Source organism: Dryobates pubescens, chromosome 14 (assembly GCF_014839835.1).
Source record: "Dryobates pubescens isolate bDryPub1 chromosome 14, bDryPub1.pri, whole genome shotgun sequence".
Lineage (NCBI taxonomy): Eukaryota > Metazoa > Chordata > Aves > Piciformes > Picidae > Dryobates > Dryobates pubescens.
In genome coordinates this window covers 17,691,844-17,708,320 of record NC_071625.1, presented here as the reverse complement: position 1 = coordinate 17,708,320, position 16,477 = coordinate 17,691,844, and the positions used below count along the sequence as shown (strand labels likewise).

Sequence of the window (16,477 nt, the reverse complement as noted above, 5' to 3'; positions counted from 1 at the left end):
TTTTATATCCTCATGGAAGTTCTTCCAGCTCTTGGAATGAAACCTAGTATTTTCTTTTTTAGTACAGTAGAGGATTATTTCAGTAAAAAGACCCATATGTCATGGCTTTATATAGTCAGCTAGCAGAGCTGGAGCAAGGAATTAGGATGGGATAACAGACTAAATCTGTTCAGAAAATAGGCAACATACACCCTAACAAAGAAGAGCTCAGTGACTGCATTTCCCAGAACTCCTACTGGGGCTAATGCAAGGAAGAACTTCTTTTATATTCCTTGTCCTATGCCTTATGATAATGGCCCAGGTAAGGATTGACAAAATCCCCACAAGCTCCAGAAATGAGTTCATACCAACTGTCTGTCACCCTCAGTGTTATTAACTAGCATATGCTAATTTGAAATGTAACAGGCACTCACCTACCATGTCTCCACCACTTCTGCTGAATTGTCCAGATGACAAAAAAATTCCCAAGTACAGAAGCATCGATGCTTCCATCTTGCACTATATGGGTGAATTTTCTCCTCCACACGTTCCAACAAGTTCATGGCCTTCTAATGTCATGATAGTTTGTTCACAGTACTCAAGGTGTAGCCTAACCAGTGCTGAGTACAGGGGCACAATGATTTCCCTGCTCCTGCTGGCCACACTATTCCTGATATAGGCCAGGATGCCATTGGCCTTCTTGGCCACCTGGGCACACTGCTGGCTCATGTTCAGCCTACTGTCAACCAGTACCCCCAGGTCCCTTTCTGCCTGGCCACTCTCCAGCCACTCTGACCCCAGCCTGTAGCGCTGGATGGGGTTGTTGTGGCCAATGTGTAGAACCCGGCACTTGGATGTGTTAAATCTCATGCCGCTGGACTCTGCCCATCTGTCCAGCCTGTCAAGGTCCCTCTGCAGAGCCCTCCTACCCTCTAACAGATCAACACCAGCCCCCAGCTTGGTGTCATCTGCAAATTTACTGATGATGGACTCAATGCCCTCGTCCAGATCATCAGTAAAGATATTGAACAGGATGGGGCCCAGCACCGATCCCTGGGGGACAGCACTAGTGACTGGCTGCCAGCTGGATGTGGCACCATTCACCACCACTCTCTGGGCTTGGACTTCCAGCCAGTTCCTAACCCAGTGCAGAGTGCTGCTGCCCAAGCCACAAGCTGACAGCTTGGCCAGGAGTTAGTAGATGCCAAATTTTTTTTAATAGTGGGTGGGAGGGTACTGTCAAATGGATAAGGACTCAAAATGTTTCAACGTTCCCATTACTTCCAAAACTGGCAACAGCCTGGAAGACTGATTTGTTATCTTAGAAACAGGGTATTGATCTTTAAGTACAGTCTTTCATGATTCTGTATCCATGTGCTTTGTTCAGGTAGATGATGAGGGCTGTGTGATGACATCACATAAGCAGTATTTTCTTGAAAACAGAGACAACTGAAAATTGGAGAACTAGAATCAGATGGAAGGTCATACACTAGTTACCAGGAAAATAAGAGCACATGCAAAACTGGACACTTTGTTGGAGGAGAAAGAGCACAGAAAAAATGTAGAAATGGAAGAGATACCCACTTAGCAGAATTAATTTGATTTAATTTAAATCAAATTAAATCTCTGCATTTCTGGATTTTATATATTAATGTAAGATACTATCTCAAATTAGGCTATTTCCTAAGGCATTGCAGAACTTTGCTTGGGATTTATCTCATTTAAGATTTGACTGTAGCTATTTAACTAACGCTGTATGTAGTTTCATATTTGAGCTCCTCAGGATGGGTCCCCTTTAAAGTTCATGGAGAAAAAAAATCCATAGTCAGATTGATTTTATCTCATTATAAGGAGCCTGAGTGAAATAAATGAACTGCTCAAAAGAAATGCTTATTTTCCCCAGGCACAATAAGAGGAGTCTAGATTTAGATATTGATATTTCAACAAATGTCTATCTGGTCAAGGTGACATAAGAAAGTCAGCCAAAAGCAGCAACGGATAACAGATGGTAATGGTAATAATAGGAAACTTTAGCAAGTTCAGAAGCAGAGGGTGAAAAGACTTGAGTATAAAGTTCTTGTTTAAAGAGGAACAGAAGAGTCAGATCTGGATTGCTAAACAGATAGCCCTTCCTAAACAACAAACTTAACTTACAAAAGCAGGTTTGGGTGGAAGACCCAAAATGGTGCTAGGAAAAGCTTTTATGCTAGTTAACCATGAAAGAGCCTAATAACATCCTGTGCAGGATTTAGTAATTTCTGTGTTAATCATAATACATATGGGAACCAAAACTATGGGGCATTCATGGAACCCTGGACCGACTGAAGGGTTAAACTTCAGCGTGCATTTCTGTATCCACCAACTGCACTGGACGAAGTCAGCCCTGATTCAGTTACTGCTCTGCATTCACTAACTCTGCAAGTAGGCTCAGGAACCTGGAGGCCTAAAAACAGTCTTCACCACTAAAACAAAGATTAGAAAAAAGACACTGAATACCCTGGATTTTTCTACATTTTTTCTGTCACAAGATTTCCTGCCCCATTAAGCAGCTAGCAGGTACTTTTCTTTGGTTTTTAATGCCACAGAAAACAACAAAGTACTAACATATTGCCATGATGGGCAGAGACACACATGAATTTATACCATATATAGATAAGCAAATGTTTCAAACACAGATGTCCTCTGAAGAGAAATAGTGCCAATGCTGCCTGTTGTCAGTTAAAGAAAAAACCAAGACAATGATAACAACAACATGCCAAACACAAACTAACAAAGAAACCAGCCAAACAAAAAAACACCAGTGATGACAGGTTACCCAGGGAGGTGGTGGAGGCTCCGTCCCTGGAGATCTTCGAAGTCAGGCTTGAAGAGGCTCTGAGGAACCTGATCTAGTCAGGGCTGTCCTTGCTTAATGAAGGGGGATTGGACTAGATGACCTCTAGAGGTCCCTTCTAAGCAGTGGATGCTATGATTCTACAAGGGGATAATAATTGTTTTGTTGTTTTTTCTCTGTTAACAAGACCAACAGTCTATTCTTTGTTAGGAAAACCAAACAGTGTTACAACTCTTGTTTTCTATGGTTACATATAAGACCTAATACAACATATTAAAATTGTCCATATTCATGTGGATGTATTCAGGGAACAACTCTTACTTATAGATTATCACAGATGAAAGGGACAATTATGTATAGTCTGGCCTGCTGGCCAACATGAGTCCAAAATTATTCTTAATAATACCAGCACCTCAACTACATTTTGTACAAAACTTGCAGTACTTTTCCTGCACTAGAGAGACATCACTATTGATTTATGAGACAGAATATTCCCACATCAGAACTAGAAGGTTGTTCAAGTGCTCAGTTACCACTGCTTCATGCACTTATCTCTAGAATGAATGCATTTATCTTCTGTTTGCAGTGTCATATTTTAATCTGAAATCCTTCTCTGGCTTCTAGGGCCCAGAACGAGTTGCTATGCTAGTGATTAATAATTTACAAATTTGATTTTTTTCCCTGCTAAGGTAAGGATGAAAACCCACAATGTTATTAGCTAGTCCTTAGCCTAAAAAGAACTCAAAACTGACAAACAACTAAGAAATAAAATAATGTTCTAGCTCAGCTACATTACCAATGTTTCCTTTGTGCAATAAAGAGAAAAAAAGAATTCTCAAGATCAACTTCTCGTCATTTTCTGCTCTCTCCAGAAACTTAGAACACTGCTGCTGGCGCTTAAATGTTTTAGGAGAGAATCCAAACACAATATAATGCTGAATCCTCAGACTAAGAAAAACTATGCATTTGTGTACAGCTAAACAGGAAGTTCTCCATGAAACCCTGATGGTAGCTATAGCAACTGCATTCACTGTATTATTACTACAAAACCATTTTTAAGGCTACTTAAGTACATTTTTCAGACATTGTTTACATATCTAACTTTCTGGCCTTTTGATGCAATCCTGCTCTCCATTCAGCTCGCACTTCCACTTTGCATGCATGGCATGTGAGTTGCTGGGGTGACTCCCAAATTCAGAGAAGGAATTTTCTCTCCCAAACTCATCAGGCTTAAATCTGAACTGCTGAACTGTGGCTTTCAGTTCCAGTGAAACATCATCCCAGCACAAATACTTATATCTCTCAAGCAAATCAGACATGTGAAGAAATTACACTTAAAGCAATAACTAGCATAAGATCCAAAACACTATAAAGGGGATGGGAAAAGAACTCTAAATTCTTTTATCTGGAGAAATATTTGCTTTATCAGAATTCTGGTCTTGCTACCTTTACTTACTAGTCAGTGCTGCAAAGGAACAAAACTTCAATGCTCCTTGGGATATGAAAGCTTTGAAGAGTTACTAGGTTTATTTTACATAAACATGCCTTTTGATGGCATGGTTTTCCCTATGTGATAAGCAGCATACAGTACAGTAATCATGTTTGGGATTCACCTGTTGAAATGGATTTGCCTGCCCAAAATAACTGTGTGAGACCAAATGAGAGTGCTGCTGGTTTCTTTGTATCTGAATCAACCAACTAAGTGGAAGACTGTAGTGGGTTAACACTTCTTTCTGGTGCTCCTATCAGCATGAAAAATAGCTGTGACTCTCAAGTCTCAGAACGAAGTACACTAACACTTCACATTTGTACTCCCTTTGAGAAGACAGAATTTTATTTCCCTCTAGGGTGTACAAAAGACTGAAAGTGTAATGCAGGCCTTCAGTCTTGATGCAGACCTTCTGCTTCCAAAGTCTGTGGAAATATGTTTGTCAGAGCATATTGCAAAGCATATCTGTTCTCCCAAGCCCCATGTCTCTTCTCACTGACAATGGACTGCTTCTTGCTTTCCCACACCACTGCATTTTGTTAGATATATTGATTCATTTATTCCCATGCAACAGCCTCGTCTTGCCCATGACTTCACTAATTATGACAACTTCACTGTGAAAAAAAAAAGATCTTTCTTCTAAAAGATTTACTTTAGGAACCTTTGTTTATAAAAGCTAGTCCATTTTATAAAGCATTCAGTTGTGCCCACAAAATGCCATGCGATCAGTGTTTTCCTTAGGTTTGTATACTTCATAGGCAAAGTCTCTGCAAAGTTAAAAGTATTAAAAGACATAAGAAAAGCAATGTCAAAAGCTGTAATAGAGGCATCAGCATTAAGAATTTTGATGTCCACTTTCAGCTAGGACAAAGAGCTGCAATTCAGTGTAACAGAAAGACTAGTTCTTCTGTCACGTGTTGCTCTGATGTTATCACCAAAGTTATTCCACATTCCATTAAAGCATTATGATACCTGGAAAATATTCATAAGTTATCATCTTATTCCTAATAACATTCTAGGGGTAAAAAAAGATTTCTTCCAATGTACAAGAGTGTCAGCTTTATGACTCCTATGAATTACCACAGAAGGACTCAGTTTCAGTGGCAACAATTCAAGAACAGAAAAGTCAGGACAATGAAATGACTTCAAAGGAACATGAGTTATTGGAAAGATCATGCAAGTGCAGGATAAGTGTTCAGCCTTAACACATTTCAGTTTCATCAGATTCCAAATAGCAGGAATCTGTTGTTGTTGTAGTGGCAAATCTGTGGTTATCTCAGAGTCTGGCTCCATACTGATATATAGCTACAACTCTATGCATTAGTGCAAATCAAAAAGAAACTAAAGGGAAAAAAACCACAAAAACTAACAGAAAAAGACACCAAAACTAAACCAAAAACCAAAGCCATTTAAAAAAAAAAAAAAAGAAAAAAAGAAAAAAACCCAAACCCCAATGAAATTACACAAGCACAAAGGAGGAATAAAGACACACAGCCTCTGATGCTAAGACTGACCCACCTTTCTGTAGAGCACAAGCTTTTAAAATAAATATGTTACCAAAGCATTTCAATCCATTCAACAGTTACTCTAAGATGACTCTTCTACTTAATGAGAGACTTCTTTTCAACCACAAGTTATAAATAGACACATTGCCTCTCCATAGTGTGACTCCCACAACAAAGAGAACATTTCTACGGAAAATGCAAAGATTTCATCTAGGGCTGGGTTATATTATCCCATTTATCATCTTAGTAAAGAATGAAAGGAGGGAAAAGCAGTTTTCCCACCACGTGGCTCTCAACCACATTAAGACCTACCTTATCTCTATGCTCTGTCCTGTGGCAGAGGAATGCCTTTCTTGCAGGCTACAACCCTGCAAGTAAACAGGCAGGGATGGGCAGGATGTGGGTAGAACTTGGGATCTACTCTACCCCTCCCAGGGACCAAAGTAGTCTCAAGCCACCACAAACGCAGAAGAGAAAGACGGTAACGAAGGGCTATCCCTGCTGTGGTGCCTCCCATGATTATTGCTTGGGCAACATCTGTGCTAGGAAAACACACAGGCTCTGTTTAATATCTCCTTCATCTGCAGTCAGGTAGACTGCTCTCTGTGCTGGTCCCAGCTTCAGCACTCATGTACTGGGGAATACACTAGTGTTTGCAGATATTCATTTAATTCAGATTGCTTTCTGGCAATTGCCTGGAAAGGATATTGCCAGAAATGTTCCAGCTCACCTACATTTGCTGCAGAAACAGGCTGAATGCAAGAGTTTTTCATAAATTATACTATACTAATTAAAAAAAAATAAAATCTTTAAGCCACAATTTTAAACATACCAATTTTGACAATGATTGACAGTATTTCAAAAGCTATGTATTTCAAGTTCTGCAGTTGTAGTACTCCAAGTGTTCCTACTGAACTCAACCTGTCAGTGAAATCCAATGTAGACAAGTATATTTCTAAAATATTACACCTCAAATTATATGATTCAGAAAAGACTACAGTCTTTGCTAGCTCTGCTGATTTTCTAGCACAGCTTGCAAAAAGATCAATGATCAGACAATCCTCTGGTATCTCAGCGTACCTCTTAGCAGATTAAAGCACTTAATAATTTTTTATTGGAATGACAGAATCTGCCCCTAAATAAAGACACCATGGTAGAAACATTAATAAATTTGGAGTCATTTTCCATTTAAGATGTGTAACACCAAACACAGTGTTGAAATCTTAAAGCACTACAGATAACTATTGGTTGAGACAGCCCTTCTTGGACTTCATGGAAGGAAAGGACTGCATTAATTTCCCTATCTCCATTTCCCATTCTGACCAGATATCATTTAAAACATATCCCAAAGAACTGATTTTTACTGTCTAAGAAAGCATCACTGTGAACAAGATCAGAGGCTTTTCCCCAAACTCAGGTGATACAACAAAGGAACCTGAAGATAGGGACATCTGTACCTTAAATGTAAAGTTGGGTATACAGCAATGCTTGAGTAATCTCTGAGCAGAAAGTAAGTGACAACAGGGAGTAATGAGACCTAATTTCATTTATCTATTGTTCAGGAGTCTGAGTGATGCTCTTGGTGTTCCCACAAATCCTAAGCAATGTGCAAAGCTAACAACATGGAAATTTTCATAAAGAATGAGGAGTTACACAATGAATAAACAACACAGGCAGATGGTAGAACAAATACAGGTGGATAAATCCATTCCCAAAATCTCTTAGTCTGCTAAGTCTCCTGAAGCATAACTGTGTGTATCCTTACATCGGATCTTGTTTCACTGATGGTCCCTGTTACAGCACCTTGGGGAATTTTGGCAGGGGAACAGCTCAAAGTCAGGCTCTGCATTTAAAAGTTACCCATAATTTACCAAAGGTAGCCTTTCTGGTTTCTCTATCCTGAGTGAGCCTTTTAAAGTCCTAAAATAAAATGCTGCTTCATCTGATCTTGACTCCTTCATAATGCCTCAAGTGTTCCATTCAGGTATATCACCCAGCAAGTCCCTGTTTAAAACTGAATTAGAAACACACCCTGAAGGGATTAGAAAAAGCTTATAACCAGGCTTTTCACCTGTCACCTGGTCTTTCAAATGCCAGTTTTTCACAAAGGGGGTTTGGACACTGCGGGGTGTGGTTTGCATAAGGTTACTGTGTCACAGTAGGAATTAAGCTCAATCCAACAGTCTAAGTCTTGCACCAAAAAGAAAGCTCTCCTGCCTCACGTCTCTCTGCTGGGGCAGGAGCAGAGGATGCCCTGTTTACCAGACATGATCCTTGTGCTGCAGGAGTCTACAATCTAATAGACAGGATATCACAAATCCTGTGAGTACAGAGCCATAAAAGATTCAAAGGGCTTAATTGCCTCCTTACGGTTCCCCATTCTTAGGGAGAGTATTAAAGGAGAAAACCTCTCCTATCAGCTTCACTGCCATCCAACACAGCATTGTGTCACAGAACAGAGAAGGGATTAGCACTTATCATCCAATCAGGCAAACAAGTTAGCTAAACAAGAAGAGTTGGTAATGAGGCAGAAAAGCTGTATGCACAATGTCATGGATCCTTCCATCTAGGCATGGATCAAGAGTGTTCATAATATGGTTATTTAACTGAGAGATTTCATAGATAAAGGGCAAGTTTTGCAGAGTGTATAGGACTGACAATGGAAAAATCCACCCTCTGTGGAGTTTCTTAATGGCAAATTAGAATTAACAAACATTTTCCCGTTTATAACAGGAATAAGTGAAATAATCATTTACATAGGTGTCTGTTTCACATAAAATCATCGCCATGTTCCAGTAATTGTTTTTGCTGGCTGGTTTCAATGCAAGAGAGACACTGTCTTCCTGTCAGTATTGTTTAAAATTTATTACAGGGGGCAAAAAAATCAACCCAAGACTAGGGTTCCCCAAAGCCAATGTAAGCCTTCCTCTTTCATGGGTCCTGGAGGAGAGAAAGCCTTTTTTAAGATGATGTGCAATCCAATAGCCTAAAACTTCCTATATCATCTGTACATGATGGAGCACTTGGCGAGGTGGCATCACTGTCACATTGAGTAACTCCTGAAAGTCCCTAAATCTGATACCTGGGATAAAATTGTCACACCACACTTCTACAGTTATTCCAGACTCTTCTGCTCACCTAAACCATTTTTTGTAATCGATACAAAACTTTTCTGTATTGCTAATCTGTTGAGAAAGAGATGCCTCTGAATGTTGGTCACCCACCAACAGGCCCCATAAGGTATCAGTGGGAAATGTAGTCCTGATGGTTAACTCTGATGAGTGATGCTCTGAGGCCCCATGAAAACTATGAGGATTAATCTGATCAAATACAGAGATTTATAGAGTAGTTGTCTATATCTGAGTGAACAATCTATCTGCTTTTCATAATCCATAGAGAGAAACAGACACTTCTACAGAGTAATGCACTTCAAACTGCAAAATTTCCTACTTTTCTTCACTGGCTTTAAAAGCAGTGAGGAGTGTCTGGCTGAGTGGGAAAGTCTCCAACAGATGTCTAAAACTTGACAAGGTGTCTTGTCATGACATCATGGTTGGGAAGTTGCCATCTCCAGACATATTCAGGCTCTCTGCTCAAGGCAGGCTGACTCAAGAGCAGCTAAATAGCCACACAAAATAGTGGCACAGCCACTGCCTTAGGGCTATGACCATTCAAGCCAGGTGCAATGGCAGTTATTTAAGGGAATTCAGCCCATGATATGATCAATCTTCAAGTCAGTGAAGAGAAGGACAAAGGCATAAAGCTAAGGGAAGAACTGACACTTCTTAAGTTAACACAGAATGGCTCCTGCTTATTTCTGGTGAGTTTGAATCCTGAAGATCTACAAAGCTGCCAGCAACTCCAAGCAGAGGAACAGACTCCCCAAATATCAGCATACCTGCAAGCTCCCTCTGTGGCTTCCTTGGCAGGCTAGGGCTTGCCTTATGGTTTACTACCTTCAAAAATACTCTGTAAGAGAGAGATGGTGAGCAAAATCAGACATGGAATTGAGGAGAAACTGAAGTAAGAGCAAATAGTTCTAAATTGTTTATTAAACCAGTGGAATCTTGCATAAGAGTGCTTTATCTGATTTGCTGTGTGATGTTATCGGTCATAGTCCAGAAACGGAAGAAAAGGTGATCTCTTTTCACATACAGCTCCAATGGTGTCCTGTAAAGCAACATTTCTTTGACTTCCCTGTGTTGCCACATCTAAAATTAGCAATTTGATTTTATTGCCCATTCATAACTGCCACTGTCTTACTGGGGTCATGGCTCACAGTCTGGGAACAGCTGCTAAGGGAAGTAAAAAGGACACTAAGGGAAGAAAACACAACAATAAAGGTATCTACTGAAATGGAAAAAAATAAGTTGAAGGGAACAATAAAACATACAGAAAAGTGAATTAAAAGGAGAAAAGGTAACTACTGGAAAATATCCAAATAACTTGAGCAAAAAAAACCCCCAAAACAATAGAGAAGGCACTCAGTAATAAACTCAAGGGATTGCAAAGAAAGAAGCTAAAATAAGCACACTTGTAAACTGCTTTTATTTCAGGAATCAATCATAAAAGTACTCATCCGTATAATTAAGAAAACCCTCCAGAAAACATAAAAACCACTCTTAGAAATACTCTAGAGGTGGTACCATAATTAAACAGCAAAGCAGGACAGGGAAAATTGCTTTGGAACAGACTAAGCACAAGGTGGTTTATGAAAAGTAAGACTTGAGCAAAGGTTGTCAACCCATCTCCCTCCCTCCTTCCCTTCCTCTCTCTCTCTTTCTTTCTTTTCTTTCTTTCTTTCCTTCCCTCCATCTCTTACTCCCTTCTTTCCTTCCCATATTCACAGATTGTATCAGGTTGGAAGGGACCCTCAAAGGTCATCTTGTCCAATCCCCTACAGTTTGCAGGGACACCTCCAACTAGATCAGGCTGCCCAGGGCCAGCATTAGGGTTTTTGCATTCCTGTCTTGTAATTTCATTAGGTATTTTACTTACTGTGGAAAAAATTTCATCTCACTACTGAAACAGATAAAGGGTTGCAGGGATGACCAGTATAAGAAGTGTTTTGAAACAGGTACCAGCTGTTTCATTTCTAAGAACTGCAGAGGTAATCAAGACGGTCTATGCATATTATTTGTAGCCTTTATCTGCTGATGAAATTGGAACTACTGAAGTTCTGTCATACAAGTGGTAATTAGTTTTATACTAAATGTGGAGCCAACAGAAATCTCCCCAGCGTCTCCAGCTCTGTACTTTCCAGCTCAAAGGAAATATTTGCAATTGATATGCAGAATAATTCTTCTTATGACAATCAATACAAATCTGATTTTTCTGGAAAGAAATACTTGGATGCTGCCAATCAGCAAATAATTCAACATGGTTAAGCAAACAGCACTGTACTTGGGTAGTAAATAGGCAAACCATAACAAAATGTTGGCTAAACTTAGATGAAAGAGCATGAATCCAGAAATGGTCAATGGTTTAAGCTTCCCCTCAGACATGATGTGGAATATGGACAGTTTTGGCATCTCTTATTAAAATCAGCTAAGAATCAATATTCAGGACATAACAATAATCAAATGAAGTTGCTTAAATCGAACTCAAGGGATTCTTCTATTTTACAAAGAATCAAAGATTAATTTCTAAGGAACTGAATCAATGCAAAGTAAATAAATTCTGATAAACTGGGGAAAGACAGCTTACATCTACTGCATAGTAGATAAGCTCTGTGATAGCAGCACTCCCTGAACAAAGGAAATTTAGGCAACTGCATAATCAGGACTGACAGCACTTGCAAAATATGACCCATAACTCAATTTCATTCATTCCTAATGAATTGCCAAGGCTAACAGCTTGGAGAAAGCTTTGTGACATGCAACCAGATCAGTTCCAAGACTTGCACTTTTTGGCCACCTCTGCAGCTACATCCACCCTGGTGTGGGATTTGTGACTCTTCAATGGACTTTTAGGATGGGTTGCAGCATTATGTATATAGCACAAGGGTTTCAAAGGGCTCACAGGCACCTGCCCTCTCTTTATTGCTAATCTTCCTCTCTACCAGGAAAGAAATGGGATGCCTTAAAGTGTACTGATATTGTTTTACAGCAAAAAGCCTTATAAAATCAAAATACTTTGAGAAGTACCAGGCTTTTGTTTGTGACTGTACAGAAAGATATCAAGTATTTGCCTTGAAAACCTCAATATAATGAAGAATGACAATCCAGCCTGCTTTCATTTTCCAAAAAAATAAAGGTCTTTTTAGAATCACAGAATCATAGAATGCATCAGGTTGGAAGGGACCCTCAAAGGTCATCTTGTCCAACCCCCCCAGAGTGAGCACGGACATCTTTAACTAGATCAGGTTGCTCCAGGCTCCATCAAGTTTGACTGTCTCCAGAGATGGGGCCTCCTACACCTCTCTGGGCAACCTGTTCCAGTATTTCACTAGCCTGCAAAGAACTTCCTCCTCATGTCCAACCTAAATCTATCCTGCTCTAGTTTAAAACCATTATCCCTCATCCTATCCTTACAAGCCCTTCTAAACAGTCCCTCCCTAGCTTTCTTGCAGGTCCCCCTCAGATATTGAAATATTGCTATAAGGTCTCCCCAGCAGCTTCTCTTCTTCAAGCTAATAATCCCAGTTCTCTCAGCCTGTCTTTTCAGGATAGGTGTTCCAGCCCTCTTAACACATTTGTGGCGCTCTTCTGGAGCAGCTCCAGGTCATTTCTACCAGCACAAGGAAACAAAAACTATCTCACTATTTGCATCATGCATGATTTGAAATTAATGTTTCCACTCACCAGGAGGAAGCAACATATCTGTTGTATATCAATAGTGTTTATTATAGAGATGGGTTGTTTCTTTTTTCCCCACTCCAGATTAAATCCCAAATCTATACCGCAAGTTCCTGACAGGTCATCTACCCACCATCTACCCGCATACTGCCAATCCCCAAACAGCTTTTTTCAAGGCAATACTAATGAGTGCATACTGGGGTTTTTTTGCTAGGTGAAGCACCAGCTCTCTATCTTCATAGATATTTTAGCAATGCTGAAAAATAAATATTTCAGCAGCACTAAAAGCCACCTCCCAGCCTCATACTCATACTAGGAACAAATAAGCACATTTTCCATCATAAAATTGCCAATCCTGTTTTGAAGATCACATTCACATGCTAAAATATTTCAGCCTAGTCCAGTGGAACTGGACATTGCCAGTAGGAGTCACTGCATATTCCCTGCCATACCCCCAGCCACCTCTACTGCTGGGGATGTCAGCCCGGGGATTTTAACTGCTGGTCACAGCTCACATGGCAGCCAGCAGTAGCAAGTGCAAAGTAGTTCATACAAAGGAGAGGCAAAGTCCTGAGTCGAAAAATAAGGGTTGTAAGGTTCTCAGCATTGCATTGCCATCTCTGAATGGATGACCATGTCATTGTTGTTCACATTTCTGAACAACTGGAGTACAAACACAAGCACTTGTCTGGGACATGAAAAAAAAGAGGCCTGCCTACCATTCTGCAGCTTCCTTACTCATCATAGCTTCAGAGCAGTGGCAGGGTAAATTTTTAGTACCCAGTGTCTTATCGTCACACATAAAACAGCTGTGGCCACATTTTTTCACCAGTGACATGGTCCAGAGCAGAAAGGGGGAAACATGTTAGAGGACAAGTCATCCCATACTTTCCAAAGATTGGATCCAGATAGTGTCTCTTTACAACTCAAATACTGAAAATGTTGCCAATCATATATATGATTGAGTATATACTACTCAATTAACAAGAAATGAAAACACTTTGAACTAGTAAAACATGATTTGAGACTGTCTAACGTTATCTTTCCTTCACTGACTGCACCAATTCAGTAACTTGCTAAAGGCTGTGCAGCACATCTGCCTGAGCAACATCCTCTGTCCATGGGCCTGACTACAGTCCAGTAGGCTTTTTAGCTGCAATGTTAAGGCAAAATCCTTAATTTAACCTGTAATTTACCAACCTTTCATGTAATTTATATACCATTAGTATGAACACATTCTCTCCCCTAAAAAAAATCAAATAAACAAAACAACCAAAACCTAGCAGAGTTTTTTAACAAAATTTGAAATGAAAAATATAAAATAAATGTCATGATTTACTACCTCACAAGACCTCATACTTGCTTCCCATGGAGAATGCAATTCTGAGCATGACTTGAGTTGATCATTTTGAGCCTTAAGTGGAGTATGTCTCCCAAAAGCATAAGAAAAGACCCTTGCAGAAGTTTCTCTCCTTTCAAAATACATGCTACTGCTTGCCTCTGATAATTGAACTGGGACAGAGTTATCTGAGACAGCATTTGCTCATGCCAACTCCAGAAGCTCAATGTAACTTCTGTTGAAGGGAACAACAAAACCTTCAGAAGCAACTGGATAAAGCCATCAGAAAAACATCAAGTAAATGAAATATGTGATGAAGGAAATTAACAGGCTGAGGTTGTGTCCAAACATGATCAGAGAGTTTCTAATACATTCATTTTCCTTCTCTTTTCCTGTTTTAACATTTGCTATAAGAGTTTACATATATGTTCCAAATTCCTTAGTTACAGTTCAGGGATATCTGTAGATGTTACCTCCTCCTTTCTTCATTCCCAGTCCTTGTGCTCCCATATTCTAAAACACATTTTTAACAGTTGGCAATGCCTAATACAAAGTGATTAGTATACAATAAGGACCCAGTCTTTAGACTCATTTGGCAAAAGAAAGGCTTGCAGCAATGGATGCTCTCTGAAGAGCTGGCTGTAAAGGTAGAAATGCTCTGCCATATCTTCCTCATCAGGAAAACAAAGTTGGAAAGTCTGGAAGAGGATAGTTCACTGTCATGGGAAGCAATACATAATTAAGGTTTATCTAACAATTATTGGGGAATTTGCCATTGCCTGAACAGCTGAAGTAGCCCAGTATCACCCATACTATTCAGATGTGGTGGCACAGACAAGATGCTGATATAGTGCAGGCTTTCTTTTCTTGAAGGTTTTGCTCATCATTATAAGAAACTGGAAGAGTTTAAGAATGTTTTTTTTTTTTTAAAGGAGGAATTCCAAACATCCTGCAGTGATTAATCAAAACAGGTTTTAGAAGAAAGTGTTGCCATATGACAAACTGAAATAGCCTTTGAAGCCACAATAATTACCCAACAAATCTCAGAAAGGTATTTTAGCAAGAAAGTTATCACATGCTGCAAACAAAAGTGTTCTGTTATTCCTATTATTTTCAGTATTATAATCTCCAGATTCAAAAGCTAGCTCTGGTGTATAACAAAGTTATTTGCCCTAAAACTCTATGAAATGTCAGCAGAAGTAAGAAAATACTTATGTGTATGCATAGGTGCAACAGACACACTCACCCACACATTGTCTGGGTCTCTTAGAAAAATCTTCCCACAGACCACAGAAACAAACTGATTCTTCCACCTAATTTTTCCTCTGTTAGGTCCCCATTGGGAACCTTGTTCTTCTACCATGCTACTATGAGTCATATTCATGAGTCATACTGATACTTCCCCCACAATAAGTCAACCATAAGATGTACTATTCCAAGCCTCTCCTCAGTCATGGCATTGGTCTCACTCAGATTTGGGAAGCAGTCACTCAAATATTAAAGCACTGATAAAACTATCAAGATTTGGCCTCAAACTGATCCAAAGAGAGTGAGTACTATCATATGCTGCTCTGCAAGTCAGAAGACCTGGATTCTCTCCTTCATTTCTCAGTGTGTTGAGGACAGTCCTTCTGGAAGTTATTTGGAATAATTCTACACAAAACCAGATGACATTCAAAAGTTGGAAGGCTGCTCACTGCTACATTCTGAATCAGAGTCTTTGCTGAGACTGTTTCACCAGAAAGAATCCCAAAACAGCACATCCACAGCAATACAAAACATTGAAACTACACAGTGCATCTGCAACACATGCTCATGATGGTTTTTTGTACTAAAATTCCATAACACTTAACTGATGCAAATTCTAACATATATCTTCATATACTTGGTATGTCTTACTGGATGTTACTTCCCAACTGTGGACAAAGAGCACAGAAATTTCAGTTAAAACCTACTAAATGCTTACTTTTAAAAATGAAAAGATATCACAGAGCTTTTGAAGTAGATCAAACCTTGCAATCAAACTTGGCTAACCTATTTGAGAAACTGCCTCTACCATTTTATCAATTAGTATTTATTCTTCGGTATTTATAACAAACTCCCCCAAATCATATGTCTAAACAGGCATTTGCAGGGAAAAAAATAAGGGGGGGGGGGGGGAGGAGGAGATTCAGGCATACATCTAGAGCAATCCTGGGAAGAAATCAAGCACACAGTTACCTAGATGGATTTTGCAGGTGCGTCTTCCTGAGAATGATTCCATTAGTGTCCACACTGTGCAGATGGGCTACGTTATTTTAAGGTCTTAATCAAAATACATGCAAACAGGCACAGCACCGCCTGCATACCAATGCCTGTGAAGTGTCAGCTGTGAAGAAGTCAGTACACTGTGGTTTTTTTTAAAAGAACACTGGCTATGTAAAAATACAGAAGTGAAAGAACTGCTGAATTAGGCAGCTTATAGCAAGACTTAGAGGCTACAGCTAGAAAGAGATGCACAGGATATTTATAATAAATGTGAACTGAAGAAAACTT

General features: G+C 39.6%; 1 protein-coding gene across 1 annotated transcript in view; it reads right to left on the bottom strand.

Annotated features, from left to right (window-relative positions):
- The window catches only part of COL22A1 (collagen type XXII alpha 1 chain), a 212,536-nt gene extending 196,333 nt beyond the window's left edge, over positions 1–16,203 (bottom strand). Inside the window, exon 1 of the mRNA XM_054167371.1 lies at positions 16,163–16,203. The gene's annotated coding sequence lies outside the window, so the exon portion shown is untranslated. The remainder of the gene's footprint in view (positions 1–16,162) is intronic.
- Positions 16,204–16,477: the final 274 nt, after the last annotated feature.